A 21,199-nucleotide genomic window follows, 5' to 3' on the forward strand; every position below is an offset into this window, starting at 1 on the left:
TAATGGCAGAAGTGTGTTCACACCGCAGGGCCTTTGCACGTCCTTTTCCTTCTTCCTGCCACACTCTTTCTTCCTCTCTTCGCCTGGCTGCCTCCTGTTCACTCTCTATTTCTCAGCTTTGGCACTTTCCCAAGAAGGCCTTCCCCAGGTTGAGCTCGCCTGAATCAGTTGGAGTTCAGAGAGGACCCAGGAGCTATGACAGGTTATTCCAGTCAGAGGGGATTTAATACAGAAGATGTGTGCTGCAGGTGTGGAAAGGCTGGAAAGGTTTCTAAAAATCAGCGCTGCATTTACTCAGAGATTCGTGACTTAAGAAAGCCATTACTAGCCCTAGGGTTGGGGGAAAAGAAGGGAAGGGGTAGGGTTATCAGGACCTAGACGTTCAGAGAAGGGGAGTGTGGGGCAAGTGCTCTGACCACCAAGCAGCTGCCATGTGTCTGTGGCCAGAGCCTCCTTGAGGGTCCTGCACAGTCAGTGTTTGAACCTTTGAGAGGTGGGGGGGGCACTTTCACAAGGAGTACTGGCTCCTCAGAGGGCATCCCCACACCTGGACAGCTGCTGCTCAGAGTGCAGGGTAGGGCACGGCTGTGTCCAGGTTGCCACAAACCCTGAGGGGCTGGAACTTTGCACTGCTCTTTGGAGAGGTGGAAGAATGGGAAGGGCGTCCCTTTGATCCCACCTGGGGTTTTAACTTACTAGCAAGGGATTATGGGAAATGTGGTTCTCAGACTCCCAGCCCCGTCATCTCAGACTATGGAATGGGCTTGGCTGAAAGGCACAAGTCAATGACTGGCACAGCCCACACTGCATGGTATGTATCTATTGACCTTTGTGTCTCACTATGGGCTCTATGAAGGTTGTCCAAAACCATGGCCTATCTCCATGCTTGGCTCAAAGCCTCGACTGTCAACACTCAGTCAATGTAGACTGGCCAGTTCAATAGGGGGAATCAGATGTTTCTGAGCCTCAGTTTCCAAGCTGCAAAGTAGAGAGAAATCACCCTCCACAGAATTATCACGACAATACTAAGATAATAGATGTGCATGTATGCTGCTTGGATTTGGATCGGGAAGGGACCTGAAGGCCCGTAATGGATAATGTCTGGCTTCACCAGGAGCCATGTTCGGAGCTGGTTCTTAACAGAGTGTGAGGATGCTGAGAAAGGAGTGCCAAGCCCACTTACCGCCTATCTGCCCCTAAAGAATTTCAAAAGCTGCTTCTGCCTATTTTTGTCCTGTGGTGCTTGAGTGACTATGTGGGTTATCGCCTGTGACAAACACTTTTATACGAGTGCTGACATTTCTGGTGTTTCCTGATAGGACCACATCACCTATGGAGCCCTGTGAGAAAAAATGAGCAAATGCTCTGACCTCAGGGTGCTGGGGGAGAAGACAGTGGACACAGGGAGAGGAAGATCTGGGCCCAGAATTCCTTGTTGGTGTCCAGAAAACTATAAACACAGTGAATTCCTTCAAACCTATCTGCAAAGCCTGCTGGGCAGTTTATGTCACAGAATGTCTCAGAGATGAGAGCATTTTGCACGCACCAAGACTCCTGATCAAAGATGTACCTAAGCATGCCCTGTGGGTGTGCAATTCCTTAGGAGCCAGTTAGGGGGCTGTTTGTCACCATGTCCTCTCCCTAGTGAGGAAAGGCTTCCTGGGCCAGACAGTTGGGAGACTTGAGTTCTGGTCTCCTCTTCTTGGCCACCTGAATGAGCTTGGATGAATCGCCTCTGCATTTTTCTTGACTGGTTCTCAGCCCAAGCTCTGTATTTGAATTGCCTGGGTCACTTACTGCCAGAGATCTGATTCAATTGGTTTGCGGTGGGGAGCGGAGATGATAGAGCTTGGAAAGCTTCCCAGGTGATTGTAATGTGCATCTGGGACAAGACCGCTGCTCCAGTACACGTTAGAGTTCATCCATTGAATCATTTGCAGTGCTTATTAAAGCTCAGCTGCTCAGCCACTCACTCGCAGTTTCTGCTTCAATCTGTCTGGGGTGGAGCCTTAGAATTTGCCTTCTCTACAAGTTCCCAGGTGCTGCTGAGGCTGTCAGGCTGGGACCAGTTTTCGAGCAGCCCTCCTCTAATCGAGAGGTTCTCAATGGAAGAGCGTTTTGCCTCCCAGGGGACATCTGGGAGAATGTCTGTTTCCATAAGCAGGGAGGGGATGCTCCCGGCATCTAGTGGGTGGAGGCCAGGGATACAGCTAAACCCTCGACAATGCACAGGACATCACTCAAAATAAAGAATTATTGAGGCCAAATATCAATAGTGTCTATGCTTCTGCAATTTTAATATGCAGTCAATTTTAACGCAGGTCGCCTGGAGATTGTGCTAAGTTACAGATTTTGATATGGTCAGCCCAGGAAGGTCCCAAAGATTTTGCATTTTTATAAATTCCCAGGTAACATTCAAGGTGCCAGCCAGTCTTCCAGACCTCAGTTCCTTCAGCTCTAAAGACATTCTCCCTCAGCCTGGGATAACACTTACTCACTGCTCTGTCTTAGCGCCTACCACAGTGTAATGGCTGACATGGGAAGCACTCGATGATATCAGAAGGATGAAAGACACTAACAATGTGTGAGCCAAATGGGTTTCACCCACCACCGCCCCTCCACCAGGAGCACTGGAGAGTCAGAATCTTATCTATTTCTTTATTCCTCCAAAGCTGGACACAGGGCTTGACACAGATCAGGAGTTTCCTATATGTCTTTCGTACAAAATTAGACTGGGTCACTCAGCTGGTGGAGGAAAGTCAAGGACCTCCCTGGTTTGCTGCTCCACGTCCACCTGCTCCATCTGGTCCCACTGGGTGTTGTTAATGTACAGGCTCTCGTCTACCAGGTGCCCTGTCTGGAATCCTTTTCACCACAAAACAGACACACGACGGGCACCTGCTGATGCCAGGCCCTGTGGTAAGTAAGCACTAGCATTCTTGTAATTGCAGGTTATCATTTTCCAAGCTGCTACTGCTGATTCTGCCTTCAAAACGAACCCCTTTCCCGGTCGCTGTGCTCTTCATTTATGCGGTACTTTCACCTGCATTTTCTCACTTGATGCCCATCACAAGATTATGAGGACAACCAGGTCCAATCCCACCTATGGGTGGGAAAGCTAAAGTCCAAAGACGTGGAGAACCTCGACTAGAGCAAAAGCCCAGCATCCCCATGTCATCTGAGGCAGCTCCCTCCACCCCAGGCCTCCTCCACTAAGTCCTGCCTTCTCTTCACTAAGGTCACACCTTCAACCCTTTCTTCCCATCTTTTCTATCTTTCAGTTATTCCCACTCTGTGCACCAGGGAGCCACCTACTCTAACTGGTTTTCTCTCTAAGCTTTTCTGTCTAGAACTCTTTGAGTGGCTGAGAGCTTCCTGAAATGCCAACCAGAGGCAGAGCGTCACTTCAGCTGCTGGAGGAAAATCAAGGACCTCCCTGGTTTGTTGCCCCATGTCCACCTGCTCCAGCTGGTCCAACTGGGCGTTCCTAATGTAGAGGCTCTAGTCTACCAGGTGCCCTGTCTGACAAAGCAGATACAAGGCTGGCATCTGCTTTATGCCAGGCCCTGTGGTATCTGGTGGAGAGACACAGATTTATAATCTACAGTGCTTCCCCACAATATGGTGTTTAAAAAGGAGATTGGGCTCAGATTTCCATCCAAATCCCAACCCTTGTTTCTGCCACCACTGGCTGCTCCTTCTCTCTCTTTTGCTGATTTCTCATTTTTTTTCCTGGTTGCTCAACACTAGAGAATCCAGGGCCCCATCTTCCGACGTATTTTCCATCTACACTCAAATCCCTAGGGAACCTCGCCAACAACCCTGTCCCACCAACGACTTAGTGATTTATAGCTGAAGCACCAACTTCTCTTCTGAGCTCCAGACTGATATAGCCAAATACTTACTCAACATCATCACTTTGATGTCTAATAGAAAACAATAGGTTTATGTACCCTAGATCGCCCCCCACTGCCTCAACCACGCTCCTCCCACGGTCATCTTCATCTCTGTTAGTGTTGATTTCCTTCCATATTTGGAGGAATCTTTGTCACCTCTCTTCTCACAAGTTTTATTCCAATTTAGCTTTAGGTTTGAAATCTGTGCCTCTCCACTTGCCCACCCCGGCCCAAGCCACAGCATCTCTCCCTCGGTGATTGCATGAGCCTCTTACCTGGTCTTCCTCCTGTGCCCTAAACCTCCAACAGAGCCTCACAGAGAGTGATTTAAACCACAAAGTGTGATTCCTTCACTTTGTATAGCAGGTTAAATGGTTGTCTGAAGATAATATGGCCACATCCTAATACCTGGACCTGGTGAAGGTGACCTTCTTTAGAAAAAAGATCTTCGTGGATGTAATTAAATAAAATACCCTGAGATGAGATTATCCCAGATTTTCTGGGTGGGCCCTAGATCCAAGGACAAATGTCTTTAGAACAGACAAAAAAGAAGGTGATGTAAAGCTGGAGGAAAAGATTGGAGTTATGCAGCCACAAGCCCAGAGATTCCTGGAGCTTCACTCAATTGCAAGAGGCAAGGAAGGATTCACCCTTAAGAGCATCTGGAGGGAGCCCAGCCCTGCTGACTCCTGAATTTCAGACTTCTGGCCTCCAGAACTATGAGAAAATTAATTTCTGTTGCTTTAAGCCACCAAGATTTGGCAGCCCAAGGAAACTGACATGTAGACTTCATAAGTCAGATGACATTCATTTTCTGTTCTTAATCCTCTAGTGTTATTTCATGTCATTTTCAGTGAAATCTGAATTCCATGTCATGGCCCGTAGGGCCTTGCGTGCACTGCTGCACACTCTCCCTCCAGCTGTGTCTCCCTCCTCACTCCCTCTCATATGTCTGCCCCAGCAACACTCTCCTCCTTGATGCATCTTGACAACCCCAGTGTGTCCACACCTACGAGACTTTGCAATTCATTCTCTCTACCCACAAGAGCTTTTCTGGGATATCCATGGCTCGCTCCCTTGCTTCCCTCTGTCTCTGTAGAATGGCAGAGGCCTCCCCCATAGCCTTGTGTCAACAAGACACCCCTTCCTCACCATGGTGTGCAGTACCAGTTAATATAAAATGTAGTCATTGTTAGTCTGCTTGTTTATCTGTCTCTTCCCAATAGAATGAAAGAACTATAAGGGTAAGAAATTTGCTTTCTTTGCTATTGTCTTCCCAGTGCAAGAAAGCGCCTGGCACATACTAGGCACTGAAAACATGTCTGCTGAATGGATGTCTCTTGCCATCTGCAATACCATGTACACGTCGGTCAACTTCTCCAGCCTCAGCGGTAGAACAGGGACAACAGTAACCGCAAGTGCAATGGGGTTTCCCAACATCACACCGTAATTCCCAGAATGGCTGGATGGGGTCTCTTTGGTGTCCTGCCTTCAGCTTTCACAGAGGGGCCCAACAGCCTTGTGAGATCAGCTCCTGCCCTTGCTCTCGGGACAACACCCAGGTCTTGAGTCACACCTCTTTTTTGTGTCCCCACTGTGACATCACACAGCAAAACACTTATTTTAAATCAGAGAACAAAAGCTTGGCTTTGCTGGTGAGCCTCTGTGTTTTTTCTTTGGGGATAGGGAGAACCATGTAATTCACAGTTTTTGTTTAGCCTCCAAGATGCCCAACTTTTAGCAACCAAGGAGGTCTTTAAGAATGAACACCCATGACCCACTTTCCCCTGCTTCATCTCTACAGTGATAATTTACACGTTTTCTACTCCCAATGTTTTACCTCTTATTTGTATTTTACAATTTTATTGGGTATAATCCCTGCATGTAGATGGAGGCTGGATAAAGAGCTCAACAAACAAAACAACCAAATTCATAATCTGCAGTAAAGAGGAAGCCACCCACGCTGGGTGCAGTGGCTCATGCCTGTAATCCCAGCACTTTGGGAGGCTGAGGAGGGTGGATCATGAGGTCAGAAGTTCGAGACCAGCCTGGCCAACATGGGAAAACCCCATCTCTACTAAAAATATAAAAATTAGCTGGGTGTAGTGGCGGGCACCTGTAATCCCAGCTACTTGGGTGGCTGAGGCAGGAGAATCACTTGAAATCGAAAGGCAGAGGTTTCAGTGAACCGAGATCACACCATTACACTCCAGCCTGGGCGAAAGAGCAAAACTCCATCTCAAAAAAAAAAAAAAAAAAAAAAAAAAGAGGGAACCACCCAAACATAAATCGTTATAGTACAATGAGCTGGATCTGTAGTGACATTCCAAAAAGGGCACTGAAGGAGTCTCAGAGAAGGAAGCAGCTAACTGCCCAAGTGAGTCAGGAGATGCTGCAGAGAGAGAGTATGTGTGTGTCTGAGGCAGGAGTCAAAGATTAATTGGAGCTTTTCAAAGACAGTGAGGAAAGGTAAAAAGAGCCTGGAGTGTCTGGGAAATGAGACGACGTCCTAGGTCCCTGGAGCACAGGGTACAACATGTACAAAGGAAACCAGAGATAAGCAGCAGGGAGCTTGGACCCAGTTCTGAAGCATGTTAGGTTCCGTGTAAAGACGTTTGACTCTCATCTTGGAAAAACATATGCCTAAACCGAGGAAAGAAAAAGTAACTTTATTTTTTTTTAAAGGAAGCTTAACTTTTCTTTTCAACTATTAGGGTTATAAAGAGCTTTTCTGATCATCTTGGGCTCTAAGTCAACTTCCTCATTCTGGAGATTTGAACTGCAAGGCACAGAGAGGGTAGGATCATTACTCAACGTCGCAAAAAGCTCTAAAAGGGCCCCCATCTGTTTTCTCCTAGTCCAAGATTCCCTCCCTTTAGTGATAGTCCCTGTTTTCTGCTGTTGATAACTGTCAGATCTAGGACAGGGTGATGCTTCTAAAAGATACCTAAGTCCCTTGACCCCAGGTTGACCAGGCACCCAGGCAGAACCTGGGTGGTAAATATGACCCTCCTCTGATCTTTTAGCCCCTCACCGTGGTGGAGTGGAATCACCTCCCTGTCCACCCATCCATCTCCCTGACTCCCATGCCTACCTCTCTACTTCATTTCAATCTACTTTACTGAGAATAATTTAGATGCAATACAATGGTACTTTGCAATGTGCATAGTTTAATTAATTTGAGTGTTCAATGACTTTGGCTTTACACCCACTACAATCAAGAAACAGGACATGTGCCACTCCCCCAAAATTTCCTCTTGCCCCTTGGCAATCCATTTCTTCCTTCACCCCGGCCCCAGAAAACCACTGGTTGGCTTTTTTTCACTATACATTAATGTACTATTTTCTAATTTTATATAAATAGCATCATAGACCATATGCTGTCTGTATTTGCTTGACTTTTTTTACTCTGTGGAATTGTTTTGAGAGTCATCCAAGTTGTCACGTTTATCAGTAGATTATTTCTTTTTGTTATTGCTGTAAGTGTTCTATTGTATGGAGCTCCTCTTTCACTCACTGGTCAACATTTGCACTGTTTCTAATTTTCCACTATTGCAAACCAAGCTGCTTTGAATATTTGACTACCTCTTTTTGTAGACATATGCTTTTATATATTTTGGGTAGACAACTCGTACTAGATATTATGGTGTTTGTTTACCTTTTATAAAAATTGCTGTTTTCCAAAACAAGAATATGACCTAGCAATATATGAGAATTCCAGACAACTTCAGATTCATCCCTACCAACATTTGTTATTGTCAGTCTTTTTCACTTTAGCCAATCTAGACAGTTTATAATTGTATCTCATTTTTAAATATGTGTCATTTTCTGGTAGCTAATGAGGTTGAACATTTTGCCATGTGCTTTTTCATTAAGTATCTTACCTTTTGTGAAGTGTCTGTTCTTTTGTGAAGTGTCTTTTCAAGCCTGTTGTCCCTTTTTAAATTGTCTTATTTTGAAGTTCTATTAGTTCTTTGTATATTCTGCATTCAAGTCTTTTGTCAAAAGTGGACTTGCAAATATTTTCTCTGTGGTTCATGTTTTAATTTAACTGCGTCTTTTGAAGAAAACATTATGTTTTTTTTTTGTTGTTGTTGATAAAATCAGGCTGGGTGCGGTGGCTTACGCCTATAATCCCAGCACTGTGGGAGGCCAAGGCGGGTGGACCAGTTGAGGTCAGGAGTTTGATACCAGCCTGGCCAACATGGAGAAACCCTGTCTCTACTAAAAATACAAAAATTAGCCAAGCATGGTGGAGGGCGCCTATAATCCCAGCTACTCAGGAGGTTGAGGCTGGAGAATTACTTGAACCCAGGAGGCAGAAGCTGCAGTGAGCCGAATCACACCACTCCAACCTGGGCAACAGAGCAAGACTCTGTCTCAAAAAAAAAAAAAAATACTTTTTTGTACCACCTAAAACCAATTAGGATGGCTGCTTTAAAAAAAAAAAAGAAAGAAAAGAAATTAACAAGTGTTGGTAAGGATGGAAAAACAAATTAAACCCTTGTGCACCACTGGTGTAAATGCGAAATGGTGCAACCACTATGAAAAACAATATGTCAGTTCCTCAAAATATTAAAAATAGAATTACCATATGATCCAGCAATTCTACTTGCAACAACACACTCAAAATAACTGACAGTAGGATCTCAAAGCAACATTCGTACGCCTATGTTCATAGCAGCATTATTCACAATAACCAAAAGATACCAATAACCCAAATGTCTATAGATAGTGAATGAATAATAAAATGTGAAATACACACACAATGAAATATTATTTAGCCTTCAAAAAGAAGTAAATTCTGATATATGCTACAGCTTAGATCAACCTTTAAAACATCATACTAAGTGACAGTCAAAGGGTCAAATGCTATATATTATTCTAGTTATATGAGGTACCTAGAATAGTCAAATCCATAAACACAGAACGTAGAATGGTGATTGCCAGGGGCCAGGGGAAGGGGAAAATGAGGAATTGTTGTTTAATGAGTACAGAGTTTCAGCTTTGCAAGAGGAAAAGAGTTCTAGAGATTGGTTGCAAGACAATGTGAATGTATTTAATGTTGGTAATGATGGTGTATTTTATGTTGTGTATATTTTACCACTATGACAAAATTTTGAAAGAGTTTTTGTCTCTTGACCCAATAGTTACATTCCTCACCATCCTATACTCTCCTTCCCCCAGTCAATCTCCATTACCTTGACCCTAATTTATTTTCTTCAGTTATATTGGTTCATTCATCTGTTATCTGTCAGACACATCAGAATATGTGCTCGATTATGAGATGCTCAATAAAATGCACCAAGTAGAGCCTTGAATCCAGAAAATGACAAAAATCAATGTGAACCTCTTTCATAAGAATGGAGTAGGAGAACTTCTCTATCTCATCACCACACCAGTCCTGAAAGCAAACAGACCTGAACTTAAACCTCAGACTTACTACTTTTGACCTGTGCGACTTCAAACAAGGCACTGTATTGTCCCTTAGCCTCAATTTTTCTTCCCATGAATAATGAAGATAAAAACAGCTGATATCTGTCATAGGATGATATCAGGATTACATTATAATAACATATACAAAGGCATATTTATAAGTCTTTGGTACACCAGTCTTTGGATCCCAAATGACTAATTTCACTCAGTATGTCCCAAGAGTGAAACTGGCCTCTGGTTTGTATCACAGGAGATAATAAGTTCAATTGTCCCTCAAACCAGTCAGGGTGTTTTGATGGAATCGGAATGGGATGATTAATTCTGATAAATTGCTTATATTTATTGGCAAGATGTTGTCTATGTAATTTGTAAAAGGTTCATACTTTCAAAATACAATCTCTGCTCTCTTTTCACTGATATTCACTGATGTATATTAGTGAAAAGAGAACAGAGATTGTATTTTGGAAGTATGGCAGATTTGGAAGCCGGCAGATTTAAAGAACAAGCTCCAGAGAAATCGTAATCAGAACTGGTGAGCTTATTAAATGATGCTGATGTGTAAACTGGCATCTGAGCAGAGCTTCAGTGTCTCTCCATTGTCTACAGGATCTCAAGTAAATTTTTTGGCCTGGCATTTATCATTTATGATCATTCATAGCCTGTTTCCAACAATCTAATCTAGTTTTCTTCCCTCCCCACCCAAGACCCAAGACCCAACTCTTGACCCACTCCCCTAACACACACACAGACACACACACACAATTTTCGATCTGGCCACCAGCCACTAAAGTCCATTATCATTTCCGTGTTTCTTGTGCCTACTCTTCCTTATTCATTGCAAGGCATCCATACCCTTTGCAAATGTATCTGCCTAGCAAACACCTACTCGCCCTCAGACACCAAAATCAAATGCTCCCTCCTTCGTGAAAACTGTCAAACCTATCCACAAGAAAATTTTTTCCTTCCAATGTGTTCTCACGATCCTTTCTACAGCTTCGATTACAACACCACTTTCATTGTTTTGTGATAAGCCATCTGATTCCTTTTTTACTGACCATAGACTCCAAGAGTCTTACTTATTTTTATATTTGATATTTTTACATTGCACCATGTCTAGACCACAGTAGACATTCAGTAAATCTTCCTTTGAAAGGAAGAATAAATAAGTTATGAGTAGATAGATAGATAGATAAATGGATGGATGGATACATGACTACCTATAGTAACGGTCTGGACTTCCAGCTTCTGTCTTTATGGAATGTTTATGGATAATGTAAGCTCATTATCAGAGACACACCTCACGTCTGGTTTTGGCGGACTATCTGCTCTGGGAGTTTTATTGTGTTGAAAGTGCTATTGATTTTTCTTCCTTTGGCTTTTGAATTCCAATGCTATTGGTGTTCATCAGAAGGATAAGAGGGAGAAGGGTGAGAGGATTTTTTAAGAACTCAAAAAGTCAAAATCAGATCATGAGGGACACAGATATCTCTAAATTCTTCCTGGCCTCCTCTGAATAACTGCCATGTTTTTAACATTAACTCTGTTGTCTATCTTGGTGACAATTCCTTTCCTGCTCATAGAAATGGTTGAAATCCGCTCCCTCTGTTCTTCAACCCCTACCACTAGGACTGGGGTTCCAGAAGGATTCTAACATTATCAAAATCAAATATGATTCGGTTTCCTATTTGGGGTAAGGAAGTAGCATGGAAAAATAAAACAATTCCATGTTTAGAATTTGTGGCCTGAACTAGAGTCCCTGCTCTCCTACTTAGTCACTGGGCAAGGCCATAACCTGTCTTACCCTTAGTTTTTCCCTCTGAAAATGGAGGCAATATTATCTACCCTGAGAATAAAAATGTAATCATCAAAATTCAGGGAATCAACAGGAAGACTTCATTCTAACTACAGCAAAATTTGCGCTTCATGGGTTTGCTCTTTTCTTCTCCTCTCCACTCCCCCAAATCACATCTTTATGCAGAATACCTTGATTTCTGCCTCCACTTCCAGCCTCTTTGCTGCGTATAACTTGAAGCCTTTTGTTGAGCAGAGTAGAGACCTTGGGAAGCTATGGCAAAGGATAGGGGAGGCTGGAGAAATGTCAGGCAGGTGAGCACCGAGAAGAGCGCGGAAGAGTCTCCAACACTCTGCAAGATACGGGGTCGGGAGGGGTTGCTTTATATTGTTTTGTTTGTTTCTTTGTTTCTAATACGTAGCATATGTAAAGCACCTGGCACAACATAGGTAGTCAAAAAACTGTTGCTGTGATCGTCAGTGTCACCATATGAAAACTGGGGAGCATGCACCTCCACAAACATAACAGGGGAGGGTGTGGCAGAGCAGGAAAGGCACTGAGATAGCAGGTGAGTATTTGAACTTTGATTTTAACAAAACATTTACCTGGTTTACTGCATTCAGAAACCCAACCACTCAACAACCCTTTAAAGGGTCTGGAGTAAAGCTTCCACAAGGCTTATCATTTCAAGTTTAAAGAGAGCTGATGCCATTGCTTGTCAAGTTCCCTAATCCTTACCCCAACTCATGTGCACTGCTCCCAGAAACCCTGACTCCAAGACAGCAAGATTCGAAACACGACCAAAGCCCAGAGAAAAACAATGTCTGGGTTTCACATCCTTGAGGATCAAACATTCCAAGCTCGCTCCCTCTTTCTGCTGTTGTTCTATGAAACAGAGAAGGTTTCAGCAGTTCTGCCATGAAATTCTGCCAAGCTTTCAGAGCTAGGTTGAGATCAATTTAAATAAATTAAGTGAAAAAAAAAAAAAGAATATGCTGCTTACCTTCATTCACTCACTTCCTTATTCATTCATTCATCTGTATAAGCTACTTTAATTCTTATACTCATCCAACCATTGGTCTACCTCTCTACTTAACATTTACTAAGCCCCTGTTGTTTTCCAGGTATTGTAGATACAAAGATGAACAAGCCAAAATTTCTGACCTGAAAGAGTTCCTATCACGCTAAAATGGCAAATACTAATTTATTTTTGTATAAAATAATTATTGGGAACCAATTATGTTTCTGTTAGGACCCTCGTCTCTGCAATACAATGCCAATTGTGATAAACCTGTTATCTGACCTCATGGAACCAACACTTCAGTAAGGGAGAGGGATTTTAAAAAGCAAGCAAAAAAGTAATAAATACTAGTTTTGATCTGTGTCATGAAAACCAAAAGCAGCCAGAGAGTAATGGAGGAGGGTTGCTTTAGACTGGATGCTTAGGGAAGGCCTCCTTGAGAAGGTCCATACATTTAGGCTGAGTCTTAAAAGATGAGTAGTTGCTAAATATGCATAAAAAGAGAAGAAAGAGAAGGCTCTGTAGAGGGAATAGCAAAATCAACAACGTCCCTGATTTGAAAAATAGTTCAGCATGTCCTAGGAATTGAAAAGGAAACAAAAGGTCAAGACGTATGGAGGGTCACCAGAAGAGGAACAGCTCATGCTGCCTCCGGTGGGCCACAGTAGGGCACCTGTGATCATTCTAGGGGCCGAGAGGGGTCTACGAAAGGCGTTAGGCAGGCTGGCGGCATAATCACTACTATTGCCTCATGGCGAATAGATTAGAAGGCTGCAGGGGACACCTGCTAGGATGCTACAGGAAAAGTTTTGGTGAGAGATGATATAGGCTTGGACTAGATGATATAGACCTGGACTAGAAATGTGCAGATCTAAGAAACATTTTGGAGCCTAAACTTGCAGGTTTCTTGCTGGATTGGATGTGGTGTGCCGAAGGGGTGGTGAGAAGATTCAAAGATGACTTTCATAATCCTGGAATGGCCAACACGCAGATGTAGGCGTGGCGTCAGGGTTCCATTTCTGCAGTGGTTTGGGGGATGTGGAATCAATCATCCCACTGACGTGCTAATTTGAGGTGGCAATGAGACAACCAAGTAAAGATAAAAGCATGCAGTCAGATGGATGAGGCTGGAGCGCAGTGAAGCCTGAGCTGAAGAATCACATTGGATCGGGAATCACCAGAACGTGGATAGCCTGTCCTGGGCGCAGTGATGGAGGACAAATAAGCCAGTGGAGCAGAGGAGAGAACAGGACCCAGCCGCAACCCTGAGGCAGAAAAAAGTTACAGAGGAAAGACGAAGAGCCCAGCAAGGAGCTGACAACGAAAGCAAATGAGATGGAAGAAAGCCCAAACTGGAGGAGCTCATGGGGAAGCCAGGAGGGAAGACGGTTTCAGAAAGGGGGAGAAGTCACCTGTGAGGGACAGAACGTGCCTGTCCTCGCCAGCTGGAAACACACAAGATTCCCCACGCGCTGCAGGCAAGCAGTTTCCTGTGTCTATCATGCAGAGGTAGCCGCGGTGGAAAGGGTTGGTGCGCATGTGCAGGGTAATTTACAAGCAGTGATACATGCGGAAAGTTTTGGAATTTCTACGTGATGTGTGATGTGCTCCCTTAAGACAGCTGGTACTTGCCAGGCAGCATCAGTGGAGGCGTAGCGTCTAGAACAGGGAAGGTGATGCTCTGTCCCGCTTGCTCTGTCACATTCTGTTTCCCTGAGCCTGGAGAGGAACAATAACCACCCGGGGTTGTTGAGAGGACTGACTAGGATTGGAGGGAAACTGCCCTGTGAGGACATGCACCACAGCGAAAATGAAGAAGTGAGAGTGTTTATCCCAGAGAAAAGACCACTTAGAAAACATAATTGGTTCCCTCAAAAAGCTTAAGGACTTTTAAAGAAAACCAATCATGTGAAAAACAAGGCAGGCACCCTGTGTAGCCCCAGAAGGTTGATGGGAGTAAATTACATGGTGAAGATATCAGCTTAATATAGGAGGACTTGTCTTAATGATCAGAGCTGCCCAACGCAGGGGCTGAAAACTGCAGTCAGCCAGCCAGTCTGCCCTGCCACCTTTTTTTTTTTTTTTTTTTTTTTTTTTTGTCTAGAGAGCTAGGAATGGTTTTAATATTTTGTAATGTTTGGGAAAAAGCAAAGAAAGAATAATACTTTACAGCACATAAAAAGTTTATGGCATTCAAATTTTAGTGTCCATAAGTAATGTTTTCTGAAAACACATCTACACCCATTTGCTTACATGTTGTCTATGGCAGCTTTGCATTACAATTGCAGAGTTGAGTACTTGTGACAGAAGCCATACCGTCTGAAAAACCTGAAATGCGTTTACAATCTGAGCCTTTTTTGGGAGTTTGTTAACCTCTTTTCTTGGCAGTGGTTCTCAGAATCACCTGGAAACTGATTAAAACCTAGCTTGCTGGATCCACCCTCAGAATTTCTAACCCAGCAGCTCTGAAGTGGGCCAAGAATTTGCAAACTCCCCGAAGGATGCTGCTCTGACCCAGGGACAGCACTGCTCAAGAAGCACTCATCACAGGAGTAGTCACTCATCTCCCTGGAGCCTGTGTTCCCTACAAGCCTATACTCTCCCTGAGGGCAGGAACTTCAGCTCTATTGTTTCCACACTGCGACAATGCTGGAGACTTCCTAAGTATTTGTTGAATGAATTAATGAATCCCTTAATTATTTTGACTTTTTGACCTTTGAGGACTTTCTAATTTCTCCTGATTGTAGGGGAAATGCTCTAGGAAGGAAGATACAAAGGAAAAGAAAAAGGAAGAAAGAGAAGAAAATGGGGGGTGGGTGGGAGGGAAGGAGCTCATTTCACAAAACAAGACTTTTTGGTAGTGCCTAGGGGTATCATTGTGCCCCTGCTTCAGCATTCAAAGGTATATCATTTTCTCTTCTGCTTTCCCAGTCAGTTTGAATGAGGGAGATGGTAGGCAGGAGGGTAGACTGCATACAACCCTCCTTATTCCAAAGACCCAGCCCATGGCATACTAATGCTTTGTGTCTCCATGATGACCTTTGGATGCTGAAGGTATTATATATGCATATCTATTTTTAATGATCTGATGTATTTCTCCCAATCTCTTTTGTAGACATTTTATTTTCTTATTAAGATTGTGTTCCATGGATAATTTTATATCCTTTTAAATTTAACATTGGCTCAAAATATTTTTCCTATGACATTATACATTCTATATATTCTTTTAATACAGAATATTGTTTCATATGTACACACGATAATCTATTAGCTATCCCCCTACTGTTAGATACCTATGTTTCTCCTGCCACTCATGCTCTTTCTGGTTGTTTTGTTATTATAATCTTCATTGCCATGTGAATTATTATTAGCCAATTCTCCTTCTGATTTTTTAAAATTATTCTTTAGAATAGATGCTTACAAAAAAAGGTTACCAAAAAGAAATAAAAGAGAGAAAATGTTAAAGTCATAAAGGAACTATCTTCAGTCTTGTTGATGCCCTGGACAGCAGCAACTTCATGCAAACCACCCAAAAGACTACCATCCACCGGGTAGTGGATGGCAGAGTGCTATCTGAGACCAATGACACCAATGTTCCGAGGCATTAAGCCAACAGAAGCAGGGGACCCTTTGGGGAACAGGGGGCCAATAAAAAGTTGTGAAGTAAAAAAAAAGAAATCCAGAAATAGACCATTGCATGTAAAAACTTAAATATGATAAAGGCAACATTTCAAATCTGTGGGGATAGACATTTATAAGTGTTGTTGGAATACGTGAATAGTCGTATGAAAATAGATGAAATAAGATCCACTCTTCATACTGTACACCAATGTATTGAAATGTAAAAAACTAAATAAAATTTAAATAAATAAATAAAAATGAAATGACACAAACATCAGAAGGAATCATGGATAATTTCTCTATAACTTCAAAGTGGAAAAGGAATTCCTAACTATATCTTCAAATCTGGAAGTAATAAGAGAAAAAAGCTAGATACATTTGACTTCATAAACACTTTTACAATGTAAAAAAACTTACTGTATAGAAAAAACAACAACATCAGAGAAAAAAACACATGTCAAACTATAAAAGATTATTTGAAACTTATACCACAGGTAAAAGGTTCATATTCCTAATATATAAGAAGAAGTCTGTAAAAATAGAGAAGAAAAAGGTCATCAGCCATATGGAAAAATTCACTAGAAATATAAAAAAATAGTTCCCAAAGAACAGAATGCATATTGCTCTTAAGATGTTCAGCCTGGCTGAGAAGTAGAGAAATGTAAATAAAAAATGCATTGAGACACCAACCCCCAAATTCTAAAATTTACAACATAATCTATTATTAAATCTACAGGGAAGAGACAGTGCTGTGAATTGCTGATGGAAAAGAATCCCTTTGGAAAACAAAATGGTAGACTTTCAAAATTGTGTGTATAGGCCAGGCGGCGTGGCGCAAGCCTGTAATCCCAGAACTTTGGGAGGCTAAGGCAGGCAGATCACTTGAGGTCAGGAGTTCGAGACCAGCCTGGCCAACATGATGAAATCCCATCTCTACCAAGAAATACAAGAAGATTAGCTGGGCGTGGTGGTAGGCACCTGTAATCCTAACTACTCAGGAGGCCGAGGCGGGAGAATTGCTTAAACAGAGGAGGTAGAGACTACAGTGAGCTAAGACTGTTCCACTGCACTCCAGTTCAGGTGACAGAGTAAGACTCTGTCTCAAAAAATGAAAATAAAATTAAAATTAAAAAACAAAATAAAATTGTGTGTATATATACCCTTTGACCCAGAAAAAGATAAAAGGGTGTTTAGAGCTATATATAAATAACTCACATATATGTACATATAGAATTTAAATAAGAAATTATGTAAAATTGTTGAGAGCCAAGTTTTCAGCATAAAAAAGAGATATAATATCTAAAAACTAACAATCCAGTAATTCTAAATTTGAATTTGAAATACTAGTACGAATTCACATTATATTTCCTAGCTCTGTACACTAAAAAGGTCTGGAAAAAAATGACCAGCCCAGTAGCAATGAACATCCTCTCACCCAAACGGTGGTCTCTGAACAGCATTTCTCAATGAGAGAGACCAGGATTCTTTGAAAAAATGCCTCATCCTACAAAAGTACAAGATAAACGTGGAATATCATGTTATACATAAAGTGCAAGCAATTATCCCTACAATTCTGGCTGGAAGACACAAAAGCCAATCAAGTAATTTGAGCTTCTAAAATAATATGGATAGAAATATCTATATTCAAAAACACAGGGTCATTGTGTTAGCTTCTTATTGCTATTATCACAAATTATCACAAACTTGGTGGTTTAACAAACCACCAATTTGTTTTTGTACAGTTCTGGAGGTCAGAGCTGTACAATGCCTAGCATTGTTCCTTCCAGAGGATCTAGGGGACAATTCACATCTTTGCCTTTTCCAGCTTCTAGAGGCTGCCCACATTCCTTGGCTCTTGGCTCACATCACCGAGACTTCTGCTCTGTCCTCACATCCTTTATGACTTCAACCTATTTGCCTCCCTCTTCAGCTGTTCCTTGTGATAACACTGGGTCAGCAGGAGAATCCAAGATCATCTCCTCATCTCAGGACCCTTGACTTGATCACTTCTGCAAAGTCCCTTTGCCACATAAGGTAACATCATTTCTGGGGATTAAGTTGTGCATATCCGGGTCTATTATTCTGGCAACCATAATCATCATTCTAGGCTGCTAGGGAACCAACTCATTATTCTGAAAATTAGTAAATAAAAGAATGAAGTACTTATCCTGCCTTTTTCTCTACAAACTCTACCTCAGAGTTGTCAAATAGTTAATGAAAGAAAGTTTCTTTTTAAACAAATAGCCTAGCTAAAAAGTTGTGAGCAGAGGGAAGATCAGAACATCACCATTATGCAACCCTAATGAAGTAATACATCTAACAATGGTCATCAATGACTGCTGAAAGCATCTGATGGAAAGCTCTTGGTAAACTTTATAGGGATTTGCTCACTAGATGCACTAGCCAATTTTAATACCACAAAAGGAGAGGCAACCAGGTATCATACACCTCCTATGGAAGTATACAACAGTACTTCTGAGGTTTTCTTACCAAAAAATCAAACGTGGGTATGAAACGGCCCCTAGTGCTAACCACCAGTGTGTAAGTAATACAGGAAAGCAGCAAAATATACAATGTGGGAAAACTACAGTACAAACAACCCAGTTCCTCCAACAAATAGATTGCAAAAAGAAATAAGGAAGAGGAACAAAAGTTAAGGCATTTAAAAGGCATATCAGCCTAATCCAATGCATGGATCTTGTTTGAATCTTTACTGAACGAACCTGGCGTTAAAAGTATTTAAAAATAATCAGAGAATTTTGAACACTGACAGGATACCTGATGATATCAAGGAATTGTGATTTTTCTTAGGTGATAATAAGATGGTGGTTATTTTGTAAATTCCATGTCTTTTTATATTCTTTTTCAGGGTCTCCAGCTTGCAGAAAATTCCATGTCTTTTAAGGATATGTGCTGAACTATTTAGAGAAGAAATGATATGAATGATATGATGTCTTGGATTTGCTTCAAAATAATCCAGTTGGGGAGAGATGGCTAGGCATATTAAAATAAGTTTAGCCATAAATTAAGAATTATAGAAGCTAGAGGTTGAGTACATGGTAGTTCATTATTCTTTTCTATTCTTGTATTGGTTTGAAATTTCCCATAATGACAGGATTTTAAAAAAATAAACAATATGCACCCAGAAATAAAATTACTGGGTATGAGTGTTTCCAAGGCATTTAAAATGTATTGTCAAATCGCTTTCCATTGCTATAAAGCCTGCAGCAATTTATAGTTCCCCAGCAGCATATGAGAATACTGAGGATATAATATTTTAAAGAATATATAATCACTTGGATAAACGGAGGAATGCATATTTCTCAGTTGTCCGTGCCTTTAGAAAGACTAATGGCCTATTATGTGATATTATGGCCCAGTCGTTACTACACACCTGGAAGCCTTGTACCTGAACAGCAGGGAAAAAATTCCAAGAGTAAATGGGGTTCACCATGACAGTCAAGCCAACTCAGCTTTATACAAATCTAAATTACCCAAATGACGGGTTTCTATGTTATTTCTGACACCATGGCAGAGGATCTTTCTGAACATCCATTGAGGTATTAGTTTAACGGGAAAAATCTACCATTGTATCTTCTCAGTGAAATCTGATTATCTTCAAGAGGCTTGTTCGCATAAAAAGGAGGGGGGAAATCAATGCCTGGGTTTCTCTGCCTAGCATGAAAAATAATTTTCTGCTATAGGGTAATTTTGAGCTCCTGTAATCTTCCAATTATGTTTGATTGCAGTGCCTCCTTCCTGTCTCAGTATTAAAGGATGGTCAGCACATTTCTGCAACCAAAACCGACTTTCAGGTAAAGCCTCCACTTATTTCAACGGCTTGTTTATAATCAGCAGCTCTTTGGGCATGTGGAGCATCCCCACCTTGGAGGAAGAGCCCACCCCAGGACCTCTCCCTGACTGTTAGCCAACCTGCTAACACATCACAGGTGTTAGGGATCTTCTAGGTGAGATGAGCCTTCAGGTACTGGATATGGACACTGAGAATAATGAGTTGGATACCTGCCCCCTAGGAGGGCACCATGCTAGTGGGCAGTGGGAGAGTCACAGGCATAGGTGTGAAAAGTCACGTTCCTAGAGGGCGCCATGCCAGTGGGAGAGTTTCAGGTGGGTATCTGAAAAGTCACATAACGATTGAGCCAGTCATTCATTCCACAGATACGAAACATGCTGGATGTTGGTAGCAAAGAGATGAATAAGTCAGAATCCCTGCCCTTAAAATATTCATTCTATAAGAAAACAGAAATATGAACAAATACTTAAAATGCCACTTGGTAAATGTAGTGCTAGAGGAATGTATCAAGATTTGTAGTGAAATGAGAAGGGAATTCTGACTATTCAAAGAGACTTCCTGGAGGATGAGAAGGTTGGACTGTCTGTTCTTCAGAAGGTTGGACTTAAAAGGCGGTCAAGGAGGGGAGGTGACCTCCAGGCAGAAATAATGGTAGGTGGAAAGGCAGAGAGGCTTGAAATCATGTGAATCTTTCAGTGGAATGGTAATTCATTTGCTCTGGAGCAAAGTTAGAGCATGGGTAGGGAAGGAACAGGTGAGAATGGGAAGAAAGGTAATGCCAGACACTAGAGGGCCTTGTCTGCAATCAGAGGCATTCGTTTGTTTTTTAAACTGTGCTGAAGCATGATTTTGTAGAGCTGGATGACTGAGTGAGTGAAGGAGGCAGAGTCGTCCAAGCACAGCATGTTGCCGGTGTGAGAACCTAGCATCTTGAAAGACTCAAGGAGGAATGTCACGCTAAGAGTAACCCTGGGACATGCCGAGCCAGCAGGGAAGAGATAAAACTCCTGTGCAGAATTAGTTGATGCCAATCATTGATATAGATACCCTCCTATCAAGGGCTGGAGCATGACTCCCCATTCCTTAGGCGGCGGCTGCTTCTAGTGACTTTTTCCAAGGGTGCAGTGTGGAATGGGGGGCAGGAGTCAGAGAAAGTTTACAATGAAGAAGCATGACAAGCTTAACTTCAACCAGGTGGCCAAGGTCAACATCAACAGTCATAAATCGTGTAGATGGTAGGTAACCTTGATATGAGATGATCACATTGGCACTCTTTCTCTGTGGCTCCCTCCTGATAACCCACAACCCCAGTTTAACCATGAGAGAAAGCATCAGACAAATCCTAGGAGAGGGGCGTTCTTCAAAATACTTGACCAGTGCTCCTGAAACTATCAAGGTCAACAAAAACAAGGAAAGTCTTAGAAACTGTCACAGCAAGAGGAGCCTAAGAAAACATGATGGCTAAATGTAATCTGGCATCTTGAATGGGATTCTGAGAGAAAAAAAATCATCAGGTAAAAATAAAGAAGGCCAGGCACAGTGTATCACACCTGTAATCCCAGCACTTTGGGCAGCTGAGGCAGGCAGTTCATGAGCTTAGGAGCTCGAGACCAGCCCGG

This window comes from Sapajus apella, unplaced genomic scaffold, assembly GCF_009761245.1.
Source record: "Sapajus apella isolate SASKATOON/1434 unplaced genomic scaffold, GSC_monkey_1.0 scaffold31, whole genome shotgun sequence".
NCBI lineage: Eukaryota > Metazoa > Chordata > Mammalia > Primates > Cebidae > Sapajus > Sapajus apella.